Below are 19,699 nucleotides of genomic sequence, written 5' to 3' on the forward strand. Positions count from 1 at the left end.
CTGGTTTTTGAAGTTTTGTAGATTGAAACAATCTCGGGAACTCCCTGTGGGTCTTGTTTTTGAAGTAATTTGAAAGACTCTCGGGACCCCTTGGCTTTTGTTTTTGACGTATATAGTTTGAAATAATCTTGGGGACCTCTTGGTTTTTTTGAAGTACCTAGTTTGAAAGAATCTCGGAGACCCTTTAGGTTTTGTTTTTGAAGTAATTTGTTTAAAAGAATCTCGAGAATCCCTTGTCGTGTTTTTGAAGTAATTTGAGAGAACCTCGGGAACTCATTGTGTTCTATTTTTGAAGTAATTTGAAAAAATGTCGAGGATCCCTGGATGAAATTTGTTTTTGAAGTCTGTAGTTTGAAAGAATATTGGGGATACCTTGTGTTTTGTTTTTGAAGTAATTTGAAAGAATCTCGGGAACCCTTTGGGTTTTCTTGAAGTATATATGTAGTTTGAAACAATTTCGGAGACCTCTTGTGTACGGTTTTTGAAGTACCTTGTTTGAGAAAATCTCGGGGAACTCTTGTGTCTAGGTTTTGAAGTAGTTTGAAAAAATCTCAGGGCCTTGTTTTTAAAGTAATTTGAAGGAATCTCGGGAACTCCTTGTAAATATTTTGTTTTTGAAGTACTTTGAAAGAATCTCGAGGACCCCTTGTGTTTTGTTTTTGCAGCATTTTAAAAGAATCTAGGGGATTCCTTGTCTCGTTTTTAAAGTAATTTAAAGAAATTTCTGAAGCCTCTCGTGTTTTGTTTTTGAAGTAGTTTGAAAGAATCTCGGGGATTCCTTGTGTTGTTTTTAAAGTAATTTGAAAGAATCTCGGGGATCCCTTGGTTTTTTGGAAGTATGCAGTTTGAAAAAATCTCGGGGACCCCTTTTGCCTGGTTTTTAAAGTACCTAGTTTGAAAGAATCTCGGAGATCCCTTAGGGTTTTTTTTTGAACTATGTAGTTTAAAAGAATCTAGAGGATCCCATGTTTAGTTTACGAAGTAATTTGAGAAAAGTTCGGGAACCCTTTGTGTTCTATTTTTGAAGTAGTTTGAAAGAATCTCGAGGACCCCTTGTGTTTCGTTTTTGCAGCAGTTTGAAAGAATCTAAGGGATTCCTTGTCTCGTTTTTAAAGTAATTTAAAGGAATTTCTGAAGCCCTTCGTGTTTTGTTTTTGAAGTAGTTTGAAAGAATTTCGGGGATTCCTTGTGTTGTTTTTAAAGTAATTTGAAAGAATCTCGGGGATCCCTTGGTTTTTTGGAAATATGCAGTTTGAAAGAAACTCGGGGACCCCTTTTGCCTGGTTTTTAAAGTACCTAGTTTGAAAGAATCTCGGAGATCCCTTAGGTTTTATTTTTGAAGTATGTAGTTTAAGAAAATCTGAAGGATCCCGTGTTTTGTTTATGAAGCAATTTGAGAGAAGTTCGGGAACCCTTTGTGTTCTATTTTTGAAGCAGTTTGAAACAATCTCGAGGACCACTTGTGTTTTGTTTTTGAAGTAATTTGAAAGAATGTTGAGAATCCCTTGATGAAATTTGTTTTTGAAGTCTGTAGTTTGAAAGAATCTTGGGGATACCTTGTTTTTTGTTTTTGAAGTAATTTCAAAGAATCTCGGGAACCCTTTAAAGTATATATGTAGTTTGAAATAATCTCGGGGACCTCTTGTGTCTGGATTTTGAAGTACCTAGTTTGAAAGTATCTCGGGGAACTCTTGTGTCTAGGTTTTGAAGTAGTTTGAAAAAATCGCAGCCCCCCCCCCCCGTGAGTCTTGTTTTTGAAGTAATTTGAAAGAATCTCGGGGATTCCTTGTGTTGTTTTTGGAATAATTTGAAAGAATCTCGAGGATGGTTCTTTGTATGGTTTTTCAAACAATTTGAAAGAAACTCGGAGATTTCTTGGTTTTTTTGAAGTATGTAGTTTGAAAGAATCTCGGGGACCCCTTTTGCCTGGTTTTTGAAGTACCTCGTTTGAAAAAATCTCAGAGATCCCTTAGGTTTTGTTTTTGAAGTATGTTGTTTATAAGAATCTGGAGGATCCCCTGTTTTGTTTACGAAGTAATTTGAGAGAACTTCGGGAACACTTTGTGTTCTATTTTTGAAGTGGTTTGAAAGAATCTCGAGGACCACTTGAGTTTTGTTTTTGAGGTAATTTGAAAGAATGTCGAGGATCCCTTGATGAACTTTGTTTTTGAATTCTGTAGTTTGAAAGAATCTTGGGGATACCTTGTTTTTTGTTTTTGAAGTAATTTAAGAGAACCTCTGGAACCCTTTGTGTCCTATTTTTGAAGTAGTTTGAAAGAATGTCGAGGACCACTTGTGTTTTGTTTTTAAAGTAATTTGAAAGAATGTCGGGGATCCCTTGAGTTATGTTTTTGAAGTAAGTATGTAGTTTGAAAGAATCTTGGGGATAACTTGTGTTTTGTTTTTGAAGTAATTTGAAAGAATCTCGGGATCCCCTTGTAAATATTTTGTTTTTGAAGTACTTTGAAAGAATCTCGAGGACCACTTGTGTTTTGTTTTTGTAACAGTTTAAAAGAATCTAGGGGATTCCTTGTCTCGCTTTTAAAGTAATTTAAAAGAATTTCTGAAGCCCCTGTGTTTTGTTTTTGAAGTAGTTTGAAAGAATCTCGGAGATTCCTTGTGTTGTTTTTGACCTAATTTGAAAGAATGTCGGGGATGATTCTTTGTCTGGTTTTTCAAACAATTTGAAAGAAGCTCGGAGATTTCTTAGTTTTTTTGAAATACGTAGTTTGAAAGAATCTCGGGGACCCTTTTTGCCTGGTTTTTCAAGTATCTAGTGTAAGTAAGTATGTAGTTTGAAAGAATCTTGGGGATACCTTGTGTTTTGTTTTTGAAGTAATTTGAAAGAATCTCGGGATCCCCTTGTAAATATTTTGTTTTTGAAGTACTTTGAAAGAATCTCGAGGACCCCTTGTGTTTTGTTTTTGCAGCAGTTTGAAAGAATCTAGGAAATTCCTTGTCTCATTTTTAAAGTAATTTAAAGGAATTTCTGAAGCCCTGTGTTTTGTTTTTGAAGTAGTTTGAAAGAATCTCGGAGATTCCTTGTGTTGTTTTTGACGTAATTTGAATTAATGTCGGGGATGATTCTTTGTCTGGTTTTTCAAACAATTTGAAAGAAACTCGGAGATTTCTTGGTTTTTTTGAAGTATGTAGTTTGAAAGTATCTAGGAGACCCATTTTGCCTGGTTTTTGAAGTACCTAGTTTGAAAGAATCTCGGAGATCCCTTTGGGTCTTTTTTGAAGTCTATATGTAGTGTGAAACAATCTCGGAGACCTCTTGCGTACGGTTTTTGAAGTACCTTGTTTGAAAGAATCTCGGGGAACTCTTGTGTCTAGGTTTTGAAGTAGTTTGAAAAAAGCTCAGGGCCTTGTTTTTAAAGTAATTTGAAAGAATCTCGGGAACTCCTTGTGAATATTTTGTTTTTGAAGTACTTTGAAAGAATCTCGACGACCCCTTGTGTTTTGTTTTTGCAGCATTTTAAAAGAATCTAGGGGATTCCTTATCTCGTTTTCAAAGTAATTTAAAGGAATTTCTGAAGCCCCTCGTGTTTTGTTTTTGAAGTAGTTTGAAAGAATCTCGGGGATTCCTTGTGTTGTTTTTAAAGTAATTTGAAAGAATCTCGGGGATCCCTTGGTTTTTTGGAAGTATGCAGTTTGAAATAATCTCGGGGACCCCTTTTGCCTGGTTTTTAAAGTACCTAGTTTGAAAGAATCTCGGAGATCCCTTAGGTTTTGTTTTTGAAGTATGTTGTTTAAAAGAATTTGGAGGATCCCCTGTTTTGTTTACGAAGTAATTTGAGAGAAGTTCGGAAACCCTTTGTGTTCTATTTTTGAAGTAGTTTGAAAGAATCTCGAGGACCCCTTGTGTTTCGTTTTTACAGCAGTTTGAAAGAATCTAATCTAATCTAATCTAATCTCTTGTCTCGTTTTTAAAGTAATTTAAAGGAATTTCTGAAGCCCTTCGTGTTTTGTTTTTGAAGTAGTTTGAAAGAATTTCGGGGATTCCTTGTGTTGTTTTTAAAGTAATTTGAAAGAATCTCGGGGATCCCTTGGTTTTTTGGAAGTATGCAGTTTGAAAGAATCTCGGGGACCCCTTTTGCCTGGTTTTTAAAGTACCTAGTTTGAAAGAATCTCGGAGATCCCTTAGGTTTTATTTTTGAAGTATGTAGTTTAAGAAAATCTGAAGGATCCCGTGTTTTGTTTATGAAGTAATTTGAGAGAAGTTCGGGAACCCTTTGTGTTATATTTTTGAAGTAGTTTGAAACAATCTCGAGGATCACTTGTGTTTTGTTTTTGAAGTAATTTGAAAGAATGTTGAGAATCCCTTGATGAAATTTGTTTTTGAAGTCTATAGTTTGAAAGAATCTTGGGGATACCTTGTGTTTTGTTTTTGAAGTAATTTGAAAGAATCTCGAGAACCCTTTCGGTCTTTTTTGAAGTATATATGTAGTTTGAAACAATCTCGGAGACCTCTTGCGTACGGTTTTTGAAGTACCTTGTTTGAAAGAATCTCGAGGAGCCCTTGTGTTTTATTTTGCAGCTGTTCGAAAGCATCTAGGGGATTCCTTGTCTCGTTTTTAAAGTAATTTAAAGGAATTTCTGAAGCCCACCGTTGTGTTGTTTTTGAAGTGGTTTGAAAGAATCTCGAGGATTCCTTGTGTTATTTTTAAAGTAATTAGAAAGAATCTCGAGGATCCCTTGGTTTTTTGGAAGTATGCAGTTTGAAAGAATCTCGGGGACCCCTTTTGCCTGGTTTTTAAAGTACCTAGTTTGAAAGAATTTCGGAGATTTCTTAGGTTTTGTTTTTGAAGTATGTAGTTTAAAAGAATCTGGAGGATCCCATGTTTTGTTTACGAAGTAATATGAGAAAAGTTGGGGAACCCTTTGTGTTCTATTTTTGAAGTAGTTTGAAAGAATCTCGAATACCACTTTTTTTTTGTTTTTGAAGTAATTTGAAAGAATGTCGAGGATCCCTTGACAAAATTTGTTTTTGAAGTCAGTAGTTTGAAAGAATCTTGGGGATACCTTGTGTTTTGTTTTTGAAGTACTCTGAAAGAATGAAAGAATCGCGAGGACTACTTGTGTTTTGTTTTTGAAGTAATTTAAGAGAACCTCTGGAACCCTTTGGGTCTTTTTTGAAGTATATATGTAGTTTGAAACAATCTCCGAAACCTCTTGTGTACGGTTTTTGAAGTACCTTGTTTGAAAGAATCTCGGGAAATTGTGTGTCTAGATTTTGAAGTAGTTTGAAAAAATCTCAGGGCCTTGTTTTTGAAGTAATTTGAAAAAATCTCGGGAACCCCTTGTAAATATTTTGTTTTTGAAGTACTCTGAAAGAATCTCGAGGACCCCTTGTGTTCCGTTTTTGCAGCAGTTTGAAAGAATCTTGGGGATTCCTTGTCTCGTTTTTAAAGTAATTTAACGGAATTTTTGGAGCCCCTCGTGTTTTGTTTTTGAAGTAGTTTGAAAGAATCTCGGGGATTCCTTGTGTTGTTTTTGAAGTAATTTGAAAGAATCTCGGGGATCAATCTTTGTCTGGTTTTTCAAACAATTTGAAAGAAACTCGGGGATCCCTTCGTTTTTTTTGAAGTATGTAGTTTGAAAGAATCTTGGGGATACCTTGTTTTTTGTTTTTGAAGTAATTTCAAAGAATCTGGGGAACCTTTTTGGTCTTTATTGAAACATATATGTTGTTTGAAATAATCTCGGGAACCTCTTGTGTCTGGTTTTTGAAGTACCTAATTTGAAAGTATCCCGGGGAACTCTTGTGTCTAGGTTGTGAAGTAGTTTGAAAAAATCGCAGCCCCCCCCCCTGTGAGTCTTGTTTTTGAAGTAATTTGAAAAAATCGCGGGAACCCCTTGTGTTTTATTTTTGAGGTACTTTGAAAGAATTTCGAGGACCCCTTGTGTTTTATTTTTGCAGCAGTTTGAAAGAATCTAGGGGATTCCTTGTCTCGTTTTTGAAGCAATTTAAAGGAATTTCTCAAGCCCCTCGTGTTTTGTTTTTGAGGTACATCATTTAAAAGAATCTCTGGGATTCCTTGTATTATTTTTGAAGTAATTTAACCCCTTTTGCCTGGTTTTTCAAGTACCTAGTTTGAAAGAATCTCGGGAACCCCTTGTGTTTTGTTTTTGAAGTACTTTGAAAGAATCTCGAAGACCCCTTGTGTTTTATTTTTGCAGCAGTTTGAAAGAATCTAGGGGATTCTTTGTCTCGTTTTGGAAGTAATTTAAAGGAATTTCTCAAGCCCCTCGTGTTTTGTTTTTGAGGTACATAGTTTAAAAGAATCTCTGGGTTTCCTTGTATTATTTTTTAAGTAATTTGAAAAAATCACGAGGATTCCATGTGTCTTGTTTTTGAAGTTATTTGAAAGAATCTCGAGGATCTCTTGAGTTTTGTTCTTGAAGTATATAGTTAGAAAGAATCTTAGGGACACCTTGTATTTGATTTTTGAAGTAATTTGAAACAATCTCGAGAACCCCTTGGTTTTTTTTAAGTATATAGTTTGAAAGAATCTCGGGGGCCGCCAGCGTCTGGTTTTTGAAGTACCTAATTTGAAAGAATCTCGGGGAACTCTTGTGTCTAAGTTTTGAAGTAGTTTGAAAGAATCTCAGGGTCCCTTTCTGGCTCTTGTTTTTAAAGTAATTTGAAAGAATCTCAGGAACCCCTTATGTTTTGTTTTTGCAGAAATTTGAAAGAATCTAGGGAATTCCTTGTCTCGTTTTTGAACTAATTTAAAGGAATCTCGGGGACCCATTGTGTCTGGTTTTGCAAGTAGTTTGAAAGAATCTCGTGAACTCCCTATAAATCTTGGTTTTGAAATAATTTGAAAGACTCTCGGAGATCCTTTGGGTTTTTTTACGAAGTATGTTGTTTGAAAAAATCTCGGGGACTCTTTAGTGTTTTGTTTTTAAAGTAATTTGAAAGAATCTCGGGAACCGATTCGGTTATTTTCGAAGTATGTAATTTGAAAAAATCATTTGAAAGTATTTCGGGGACCCTTTGTGGATCTTGTTTTTGAAATAATTTGAAAGAATCCCGAGGACCTCTTGTGTTTTGTTTTTGAAATATGTAGGTTGAAAAAATCTCTAGGACCCTTTTGTGTTTTCTTTCTGAAGTAGTTTGAAAGAATCTCAGGGACCCCTTGCTGGTCTTGTTTTTGAAGTAATTAGAAACAACTTCGCGGGCCCCTTGTGTTTTGTTTTTGAAGAAGTCTGAAAGAATCTTGGGCACCCTCCGTGGGTCTTGTTTTTGAAGTAATTTGAAATTGTCCCTATGCACTGTATTTTTCAGAATTGCTTATGCAGAATGTTTCAAAAAAATAAATATGTGAAACTATACATTTTATTAATGAAATCAAAAATGGCTTGTCCCCTTGTCTATTTTTGATAATTATTTTATGTTTTATTTGTCATAAACTCCTTGTATACCGTAGATTAGTAATCCATTTCTTTTTAAACTTATGCATATAAAAACGAATATTCGTAGAACCAAATTTAACTCAATTTTATTTAACCAATCAAATGCATGTAATTGAAAGTACCTTCACATTCTGACTTATGTTTTAAAGTTCAGCGGTGTTAATAACCTAGTTATTTAAGCACCTTAAGCCGTAATAAAAATATACAGGATGAACCACTAAGCTGGAGGTTCTGTTTTTGCATTTTTACGTACTCTAGCCATTTATTTCTTGAGCTTTAGGATTGTGATCTATTTTTAACATTGTGATACGTTGCCACATTATGCCAATTTTCTCAATCTCAAGTAGACACTTGTTGGTCTTGTTTTTAAAATACCTTAATACATCATAAACTTGTATGTTTTGCGTCTGCAATAACAAAAGGTTTTGCAATAAAAACTATTTCATTAACATTTTATGATTTATCGTGCTTAATATTTTTATGGGTTTATGTCATGGATAAAGCTTCAGTTATTTAACAATGACAATTATAAAAACGGATTTAACACATCACTTATAAACAGTTCGTTTGTATTATTTTTTTGTAGAATGCGAAATGCAACGTTTTTTGACCATTCTTGAAAAACTATTTGTACACAATAATACCGCGGAATTTTACATTCATTCACTATTTGTTACAGGTGATTATACCAACAAAGCAACTTGAATTGTTCTGTCAAGATAAATTCAATGAAATTTACAATTGTTAATTTTTTTAAATAAATCTTCGATAAAATCGCACTATAATAATAAAAACTAATAAGTTCAAACACTTCAAACTTTCGAAACTAAGATTAGATTACACACAGCAGTGTGGGATCTTTTAATTAACACGTCGAATTTTTGCGTAAAATAATTTCACATTAAAGAGTGTACTGCGATTCGTTTCCAATACCAGGGACGGCTACATTTTCATTTTCATTTTTTACAACAATTCATGTTTACCGCTGACCGCATAATCTAATTAAGTAAATTACTTTTAAAACACCTGTTGCTGATAAACCGGGAGAAACCTACAATAATAAAAGGACTTCGCGTTAAGTAAAGTCGCACCTTGTTGCGTTCCAAACCAACAAACCGTTAAAGAAATTGCTGCAATTAAGCATTACTAACTTGCTTGCTTATCATTATTGCATTGTTAAGTGATAACAAGCCCATAATTTGACTAGCGAATATTATTTTTAAATATACATACTTAACTAATAAATACTTATATTACTCATCGTAAAGGCCAAACTGCGCCGTTATCCCTATTTCCACAACTTTTCGTCAATATCAATGTAAATCCGAACCGGTTCGATAAAAACAAATCAACAAAACTATCAAAATTTACATGCAAAAACACTTCTTGGAACGGCCGATAAGCCGATTTTGATTTCTAATATTGCACAACAAATACCTTTAATAATAACAATAAAAATCGATTAAACGCGAATTGTGTGTTATTGATAAGGCTGATTAGCAAAAAATGACGGCAAAATTAAAAATAATCTTACCTGTGATTTGGAAAAAATACCACGCTTCGAAAACAAATCAAAATATTATCACAGCACTTGAAGGTTTAATTTATTCACATTTTTTGTGCACGTTGCGAGTCAACACTCCTGCTGTGTTCAATGTCCGAAAGCTCAATGCGTGCAGATCGCTCACCCGCCATAAACGGAATAAACGGTTGCAGGAATTGAGCAGAAGGAGAGTTTGAGTCGTCCTGGATTGGTGGCACTGTTTGTGAGGATTGTCGGGGTGTCGGTGGTCCGGAAGAAGTGGATCCAGGATGACGAACAAGCTGGGAATGAAATTCAGTAGTCAGAGATAACATCTGATTTCGGATTATTGACTGAATGAAAAACGCCGACCTCGCTTTGGCGGTAGCGTCTTGATTTGCTAATTAGATGCGTATATATACAGAGTGGAGTCGGTTGAGAATGAGTCAAGTAGGTGTTTGTTGATGATGTCGGGAAATGAAATAAATCGTGATATTGTTTTGTAAAAGTGTATTTGAAAAATAAAAGTAGAATGTAATGAGGTAAAAGCTTTCTAAAATTGTTGTAGAAAGATTTCACCTAACTTAAACACTGCTCACTATCGCTAGTGGATTTTTTTTTTCGTCGCTTTTGTGTTTTCAGACCTCTTAATCTTTTTAAATCAAATTATTTTTGTTCTTTTTGTTAATAACTTTTTGGAATAGATCTCACTCGCCCAATTTTTTTTAAAGAATCTCAGTGACGGACAATTGAAAAACAATATTTTTTAAATTTTTGGCAGGAAACTCTGGCCAATTTCGCCACTAACACAACCATCTGAATCCGGTTGAGATGGAAGTATTTCTTAGTTACATAATGAGTAAAATCCCATTGTAATTGACAACGTATTTGCTTTAATCAATTTCTTAAATTAACTAGAAAGCATATCAAACTTCCAAGTAAGGTATTTCCTTGGAATTTAGAAGTTATAGTAAAGTATTCTAAAGAATACAGGGTGATGCTCCTATATTCTATCAGTTCCTTCATCAAAGAAAGAGTAAAAGATCAAAACAAACGTAATAAAATTATGTATTTTAACTACTATTGGCTACTTTTTTACTTCTCGAATGTAAGCTAGTTCTTAGCATGTGAAAAAGTAGGTCTCTCGTTTCCATCTTCTGTCTGTTGGCGATGTTATTAGACGCGTTGTCTCATAAATTACTGTACAGATTATTGGGAAATTTTAAATTTGTTTTAAGAATATCGTGTAGATGATAAAAATTAATTAAGTAAAATTTAATTAATTGAAATTGAAAAAAAAACTAGCTTTTACTACAAAATTTTATTATTTTATCTGTTTATCCCCTCGAAAAATGTGGTGACGTCATTTCGAACTTTTGCAACGTAAATAACACTTGAAATGAGAAAAACTGATCATATACAGATATTTTTCTTATGTAATCTATTTTTCAGAATTACTTATACAAAATATTCAAAAAAAACATAGTAGATTAATAATCTGCTTATTTAAACTTATGCATACAAAATAAAATAAAATTCCTAGAGACAATTTTAATAAAATTTTATTTAGCTAATAAAATGCTTATAATTTAAAATACCTTATATTTTAAAGTGCTAATAATCTGGTTATTTAAGTACCTTTAGTCATAATAAAAAATATATATACAGGGTGAATCACTCACGGTCACATTAACTATTTAACTGTTATTCCAATTTTCTTGAAATTTTTTAACTATTTAACATTCACAAAAAAAAATCGCAGTTGTTAGATTTTAAATACCAATGTTGTAAGATTTTATGGGGGGATAAGCAAAGGTTTGTACTTTGATGCGAAGTAGACTAAATCAAATTTTATTATACAGAGTGTTTATAAAAAAAATCTGAAACAGAACATTCTGTATTTCATTACTGCATTTTATTCTGTTTTTATATAAAATACAGGGTGTTATATTTGAAAAAAATTTCTTCGTAATTCTGATATGTTTAAATGTAAATTTAACTGAAAATCTAAAATTTCGATAAAAATGATCAAAAATTGCATCTGACAGAACATCCTGTGTTGAAAAAACTGATATAAATATTTGAAAATAGTAATATTTTAGAGTTTCTTTATTAACACTCTGTATATCAAGAATAAATTTTAATAACAAAACGTGTACCTTTGTTTATACAGGGTGATGAAAAAAATAGGTATATGCTTCGTACATTATTAAAAAGGCTTTGAAGAACTCGAAAAAATGGTTCAAAAAATCTCTGAACCAAATTTTTGAAAACATTAAACTTCAAAACAAAATTTACTTCGTAATTCTGATGTCTTTTAATGTGAATTTAACTGAAAATTTAAAATTTCGATAAAAATTTAAAAAAATGGGATATAACAGAGCATCCTGTATTTTATTAATGCATCTTACTGTTTCTATATAAACTACTGGGTGTTCTATTTGAAAAAACTGATATAGATATTTGAAAAATGTAATATTTTAGAGTTTCTTTATTACACTCTGTATATTAAGAATCAATTTTAATAACAAAGTGCGTACCAATGTTTATATAGGGTGTTGAAAAAAGGGCGTATATGCTCCGGACGTTGTTAAAAATGCTCTGTAGAACTCGAAAAAATGTTTCAAATAATCTCTGAACCAAATTTTTGAAAACATCAAACTTCAAAAGTGAAGAATTTAGTTCGTAATTCTGATATCTTTTAATGTGAATTTAACTGAAAATTTAAAATTTCGATAAAAATTAGCAAAAATGGGATATAACAGAACATCCTGTATTTTATTAATGCGTCTTACTCTGTTTGTATATAAACTACTGGGTGTTCTATTTGAAAAAATTGATATGGATATTTGAAAATTGTAATATTTTAGAGTTTCTTTATTAACACTCTGTATATTAAGAATCAATTTTAATAACAAAGCGCGTACCAATGTTTATATTGGGTGATGAAAAAAGGACGTATATGCTCCGGACGTTGTTAAAAATGCTCTGTAGAACTCGAAAAAATGTTTCAAAAATCTCTGAACCAAATTTTTGAAAATATCAAACTTCAAAAGTGAAGAATTTAGTTCGTAATTCTGATATCTTTTAATGTGAATTTAACCGAAAATTTAAAATTTCGATTAAAATTATCAAAAATGGCATCTAACAGACCATCCTGTATTTTATTACTGCATCTTACTCTGTTTCTATATAAACTACTGGGTGCTCTATTTGAAAAAACTGATATAGATATTTGAAAATTGTAATATTTTACAGTTTCTTTATTAACACTCTGTATATTAAGAATCAATTTTAATAACAAATGTTTATACAGGCTGATGAAAAAAAGGCTCTGAAGAACTCGAAAAAATGGTTCGAAAAATCTCTGAACCAAATTTTTGAAAACATTAAACTTCAAAAGTGAAGAATTTAGTTCGCAATTCTAATGTTCCAATCTGAGTTTAATTGAAAATAAAAAATTTCGATAAAAATTGTCAAAAATGACATTTGTCAATTGTAAAAAATGACGTTGTGGATTATATTCTAGCAAATTATTATTAAATTATTGATAAGTAATTATTTCTTATTAGTCTAATTAGATATTATGATTCTGTTTATTAAACAATATAGTTCATTAAAACTAATCAGAGTTAAGAAATTAATTTATCGATTTTCACGTTTAATATTTTCAAAAATTAGGTGCAGGGATTTTTTAAATCATTTTTTCAAGTTTTTCAAAAGAAAAAAAAATATGGTTATGAAACCTAAGAAAAGGTTAATTAGGGTAAAAATATACACGGTGAGTCACTAAGTGAGCGTTCCTCGATATCTCATTAATTGTTACAATTTTACAGCCACACTTTATTTTTGAAAATCTAATGCGGCGTTGTCACGTTATTCCAATTTTCTTGAAATTTTTTACTAGTGCAATGAAAACAAAGAAAATCGCAGTATTTTGGGTGTATGAAATGAAATGTTCATGTACAGAGTGTTTATAAAACAATTTGTAATTATTACAATTTTCAAATGTCGATGTTTCAGTTTTACTAACATATTTTGTTACATTTTATTGCATTTGTTCTTTGTCTTTTTTGTAAAGTATTTTCTATATTTAAAGTTGACATTTACTGCGATATTCTACTTTATGAAGAGACACATCGACATATTGGAAGAATGAGACAAAAATAAAGCAAAACGCAGTAATAAAATACAGGGTGTTCTATTTCAAACTCAAATAGCGGTATTTGAAAATTGTTAAGTTTAAGATATTTTCATAAACACTCCGTATATTAAAATTTGATTTAATGGGTACCACAATAAAGCGCGTACCTTTATTTGTTGCTCCATAAAAAATTGTAACACGGATTTTAAAAATAACCATATTACAGTTTTTTTTTTTGTAAATTTGCCAAAAAATTTGAAGAAAATTAGAAAAATGTAGCAACCTCGAGTCGGACACAAAAATAAATTGTGATTATAGAGCTTAATACAGTTTTGTAGTACCTGCTAAGGTAAAACTGATTTTGGCAAATGACATAGCCACTAAGAAAAGAGAGGGTGGGAGGGCGGGGCTAGTACGTGCTAAGATAAAACTGATTTGGGCAAATAACATACTCCTAAGAAAAGAGAGGGTGGGTGGGCGGGGCTAGTACCTGCTAAGATAAAACCGATTTTGACAAATAACATACCCCCTAAGAAAAGAGAGGGTGGGTGGGCGGGCTAGTAGCTGCTAAAATAAGATTGATTTAGGCAAATGAGATACCCTCTAAGAAAAGAGAGGGTCGGTGGGCGGGGCTAGTACGTTTTAAGAGCCCACCCCGCCTACATTTCAGTGATCTATTTTTCTGCTCCGAATGAAAAATGGATCTTATACTGAACAAAAATAAAATAGTTAGAATGAGAACAGCGCGGGGGGTGAGTCCAGTACCTGCTAAGATAAGACCGATTTTGGCAAATGACAGCCTCTAAGAGAAGAGAGGGTGGGTGGGCGGGGCTAGTACCTGCTAAAATAAAACTGATTTTGGCAAATGACATAGCCTCTAAGAAAAGAGAGGGTGGGTGGGCGGGGCCAAAGAGTAACCCCTAGAATCTCAAGATTGTTTAAAGGTTAATGAGAATATGTCATCTAAAAAAACTAGATACCATAAGTTTTGTGTTGCGCCTTCAAAATACACCACTCTGTATGATTCTGATTAATTTACAGATTCTGTAGTTCACATTAGAACAAAGATTTTCCAATTCTGAATTTCTTTGAATTTCAAGTCCATTTTTGAATTGCTTTCAATATGAACAAAAAAATCTTGCACCCTAGATTGAGAAGTAGTTTTTTTATGACAACTGTATATGGATAGGTTTTACTTAGTACTTTTGAGATTTATGGGACAAATAGATGAATAATTGAAATTGAAATTGAAATGCGGTTTATAATTTCCATTTGCGTTTTCTAAAGTATCATACTGGATATTTTCAATGGTTTCTTAGTATAATTATTGCGAGAGACCACAAAATCGTAACTACTTCCTTTTGATTTTAATTTATTTATTTTCAAGTGATTTTTTCTAGGTAGGTTTTATCTGATATAACTTCATGCAATACTTACAGGGTGATTGTCCTGTTAAAGTAAATATTGATTTTTACCGGCCTATAGAAACAAGGGTTACAAGAGTACGATTTTAACATAACTCAACTACTAAATTAAAAAAAATATATTGCTTATAATATTGGTGCATTATGGGATTCTGCAAGGTTCTGTATTAAGCACCAATATTTTGCTCCTACTTATAAGTGATATGATATCGAAAATTTATTCTCTCACGATACAGTTTTAACAGTGAATGTAAATCACACAATAATAATAGTAAAAATTCTAAATGTCTCTTAAAAAAATATATTTTTTATCATACCGAATGAATCCGGTTTTACACACTGTTCACTTAATCGTAATATTTGCAAAAATTATGCAATCCTATTCAAGGAATATTTTTCTCTCTGTTTATTATGCACACGTGCATGTCAAATTGACTTATGGCATTTTGGCCTCGGGACATTCCTCAGTCACTGGTCTACCATTTAACATACCACGACAGACATTTCGAATTATCTATAGCCAACTTCTTCCGTTGATTATATATATTTTAAAGGAACTTGGATAATGTACTTATATTTTGTTACTGTTACATGTTAAATAATTACAAAACACAAAATTTATACCACGTTAAGAAAATATTTGATTAAACATAATTTAACCGTGCTGTTGACTATTTTCAACCATTATATTTTTTCTAAAAATACAAATTTTGTTTTTTCACTTTTCTTGACATCTGGCCTATTTTTAGCATCTGCGAACTTCGCCGACGCTAATTTGTTCAAAATCGATCATTCCAGTTAAACACGTAAGGATTCCCATCGATAATGGATTTTCCGAGAACGCCTCTGGGGGGAATCGCAGTATCAATATTTACCGCCCATGGACCGAAAGCTAGATGACTTAAGTCAACACTGCTGTCCAGTTAAACGCCGACATTTCACAGTCGAAATCCTTACAAAATTGCTTATTGGCGAAACTCAAGGAAAACATCCTCCCAACAATTACACAGTCAATTAGGCGAAGCGGAAGAGTAATAACGAGAAAGTAAACAACAATCAGTTGTTACCCGATCAACTAATTTCATTTTAGTGCGCTAGTTCCAGAATTTTAAAATATTTCCAAGGAAAATTGTCGTCGTAAACGGTGTTGTATTGATACACTTTCATAAAAGAATTGTTCGAGTCAAGGAAATTTAGTATTGTTTACACAAACATCAAAAATTGAATCAACAATTTAGTCGTTTTAGTGCACCATTTCCAATTATTTTCTTTGTTCGACTCTCTAATTTGTTTGTTTGTTTCTCAAAACTTCCACGACAATCTGTTAACCGATTTTTACCATTCATGAATGCCTGTGAATGAAAACAAAAGTAATTGGAACTCAGCTATTACGTGACTTCCTACAGGTAAGTAAGTAAAAGGTGTGTCCGTGTCGGGATTTTCGCGACAGATTTGAATTCGAAATGTCACTTATATGACGTCAGGAAACACCGCGAGAGAAAGGAAATGCATGAGTTCTAGAGAAACGGTCACAAGGCTGCCGCAAAAAACGCATATACCAAGTGACCCAAAACTATCAGAATTTCGAAAAGTGGAATCTGTGACGTAAATTACACACGCTTTCGGATCGGTGAACGCAAATCCAGCACTTTTCGTTTTGCAATTATTGTTATTGATACGATATACAAATGCCACTTGCAGTATTGAGGTCGTTTATTACACATCTCACCTCGAGTTTGCAAAAAAGGACTAGAAAAATAAGAAATGGGTTTTCGCGTTACTTCAGCGTCTTTCTATTTCTTGGGTTTCACCTAACAGTACCTTGACCTCTGCTGCATCTCGTGTGTGCCTTGAATTTTGCAGGTAAAACCCCTTCGCTGGGAGTCTGTGCAGGTAAAACCATCATCTGATTCATTGTGGTCGATTTCGATTGAATAACTATCGGGAAAAAAAGCGGAGAAGAAAATGTGTGTAATGTTGCAAAGCTGGTTAATTATAATTAGTGTGTTGTGCTGTTTTTAACTTTATAGCTGACACGAAAAGTATTGCGAAATTAAACAAACGCAAGAATTGCCTATTGTTGACGTACTTGCTCGTAATGAATTTTTAAGTTTATCGCTCTACATAAATTTTTATGATGGTGGGCGTGATTTATTATTATTATTATTTGTGTTACCGAGGATGAGGAATCTGTGAGATATGTTTACTAGAAATCCGTGTGTTGAGTCAAATCCTCGCTGACTAACAATTCGGGTGAAATTTTCTGCTTTTGCATTTTATTTTCGAAAATAAGTGTACGTTTTTTTGTTGAAATATATTGCTTGAATTCGAATATAAAATCTGCTATTATGTAATTAAACGTTTTTAAGTCGATATAACTTCTTTAACCCATGAATTTTGGAAATATTTTGAAACTTTTTCAAAGTTTTATACACGGTGTCCTATAAAATTAATATAACCATCAACCTTTTGAGCTTTATCGCACAAATAACTTATTTAATTTCCCTAAAACTGTAGGAATTATGGATGATTTTCCTTGGTGTAGATAAAAGTATATATACAGGGTGAGTCACTAAGTGCGCGGCGGTCGATATCTCATTAATTACTAGAGACAAAAAAAACACAGATAAAGTGGTACGGTTTTTTATTTTTAATTATACATAGAGAATATATGTTTTAAAAAGCTTAAAAACGGAACATTCTGTATAGTTGAATATAATTTTAGTGTATACTATTCAATGAATTTTACAACTTTGGTCTTTGACTTTTTGATATTTTTAATAATTAATGACATATCAAAGAGCGCGCGCTTCGTGATTCACCCTGTATATGTAGATCTCTACCAAAAGTTTAATGACGGCAACGCTAATATTCGTAAATACTTAAATTTTAATTTCTAATTGTGTAATAAACCCATTTTATCCATTATTTCAGTACCTATTCTAACAACATGATACAAATTGGTAGTTCAATGGTGAGTAATTTTTTTTTAATTCGCTGGAATTATATTTCCATTTTATTTTACTGTATTTTTTGAGAGAACGACGAATGGAATTGTAATTTGTAATTTCTAGTATTATTTTCTAATTAATGAAAGTAATTATGGAACGTAGAAGAAATTATTGGGAATTCATGGAAAACACTCAAATTCTTTGAAATTGATTGAAATTGTTTTAACTTTCACTAATAGAATATTCGGAATTATCTATTCATGTAGTGCAATTTTTGGAATATATTGTGAATTATTTAAATTCTTGACAATTCACTGGAATTTTTAGAAATTCACCGGAATTATATCTATACATGCTTTTATATTTTATATTATTCAATTTTTTGCCAGAGGGAGCAGTGGAATTACTTGTTTTATTTTCTACATTATTTGGAATTTGTAGAGTTGTTTTATAATTAGTGAATTTCGTTACGAAATGTGGAAGGAATTGTTTGGAATTCATGTTACCGGGATTTCTTGGAATTGGTGGAAACTATTTTAATTTTTACTGATTGAAGATTTGGAATTATTGTTTCGAGCAGTGGAATTACGAGAATATATTCTATTTACACAAATTCTTGAAAATTCACACTAATTTTTTTTTAAATTCGCTGAAACTTTATTTGTATTTTATTTTACTGTATTTTTTGACAGAACGACCAATGAAGTTATAATTTGTAGATTCGAGTATTATTTTCTAATTAATGAAAGTAATTATGGAATGTAGAAGAAATTATTGGGAATTCATGGAAAACACTCAAATTTCTTGAAATTGGTTGAAATTGTTTTAACTGTCACTAATAGAATATTCGGAATTATTTATTCATGTAGTGCAATTTTTGGAATATATTGCGAATTATTTAAATTCTTGACAATTCGCTGGAATTTTTAGAAATTCACCGGAATTATATGTATATATGCTTTTATATTTTATTTTATTCCATTTTTTGACAGAGGAAACTTCCACTGTTTCCTCTGTCAAAAAATGGAATAAAGTGGAATTACTTGTTTTATTTTCTAAATTATTTGGAATTTTTAGAGTTGTTTTATAATTAATGAATTTCGTTACGAAATGTGGAAGGAATTGTTTGGAATTCATGTTACCGGGATTTCTTGGAATTGGTTGAAACTATTTTAATTTTTACTGATTGAAGATTTGTAATTATTGTTTGGAGCAGTGGAATTACGAGAATATATTGTATTTACACAAATTCTTGAAAATTCACACTGATTTTTTTTTAATTCGCTGGAATTATATTTTTGTACTTTATTTTACTGTATTTTTTGACGACCAATGGAGTTATAATTTGTAATTTCGACTATTATTTTCTAATTAATGAAATTAATTACGAAATGTGGAAGAAATTATTGGGAATTCATGGAAAATTCTGAAATTTCTTGGAATTGATTGAAATGATTTAAACTTTCGCTAATAGAATTGTCGGAATTATGGTTTCATTTAGTGGAATTTTTGGAATATATTCTGAATTACTCAAATTCTTGACAATTCGCTAGAATTTTTAGAAATTCGCGGGAATTATATCTGTATATGCTTTCATATTTTATTTTATTTTAATTCATTTTTGACAGAGTGGACAGTGGAATTACTTGTTTTATTTTGTAAATTTCATTACGCAATGTGGAAGGAATTGATTCGAATTCATGATACCGGGATTTCTTGCAATTGGTTGAAATTATGCGAATTTTTACTGATTGAAGATTTGTAATTATTATTTCGTGCAGTGGAATTACGACAATATATTCTGTTTACACAAATTCTTGAAAATTCAAGCTGATTTTTTTTTAAATTCGCGGAATTATGTTTGTATTTTATTTACTGTATTCTTTGAGAGAACGACCACTAGAATTATAATTTGTAATTTCGAGTATTATTTTCTAATTAATGAAATTAACTACGAAATGTGGAAGAAATTATTGGGAATTCATGTAAAATACTGAAATTTCTTGGAATTGGTTGAAATTATTTTAACTTTCACTAATAGAATATTCGGAATTATGGTTTCATTTAGTGGAATTTTTGGAATCTATTTTGAATTACTCCAATTCTTGACAATTCGCTAGAATTTTTAGAAATTCGCAGGAATTATATTTGTATATGCTTTCATATTTTATTTTATTTTAATTCATTTTTGACAGAGTGGACAGTGGAATTACTTGTTTTATTTTGTAAATTTCAT

General features: G+C 31.8%; 2 protein-coding genes across 2 annotated transcripts in view; both read right to left on the reverse strand.

Annotated features, from left to right (window-relative positions):
• Window positions 1-9,183, reverse strand: part of LOC135139231 (facilitated trehalose transporter Tret1) — a 36,699-nt gene extending 27,516 nt beyond the window's left edge. Inside the window, exon 1 of the mRNA XM_064069383.1 lies at window positions 8,957-9,183. The gene's annotated coding sequence lies outside the window, so the exon portion shown is untranslated. The remainder of the gene's footprint in view (window positions 1-8,956) is intronic.
• LOC135139229 (uncharacterized) overlaps window positions 9,174-19,699 on the reverse strand; it is a 48,166-nt gene continuing 37,640 nt past the window's right edge. The window contains exon 9 of the mRNA XM_064069381.1: window positions 9,174-9,246. The gene's annotated coding sequence lies outside the window, so the exon portion shown is untranslated. The remainder of the gene's footprint in view (window positions 9,247-19,699) is intronic.

The sequence above is a fragment of the Zophobas morio genome, unplaced genomic scaffold (assembly GCF_036711695.1).
Source record: "Zophobas morio isolate AGI-343-1 ecotype UQ-CSIRO unplaced genomic scaffold, CSIRO_AGI_Zmor_V1 ptg000031l, whole genome shotgun sequence".
Classification (NCBI taxonomy): Eukaryota; Metazoa; Arthropoda; class Insecta; order Coleoptera; family Tenebrionidae; genus Zophobas; species Zophobas morio.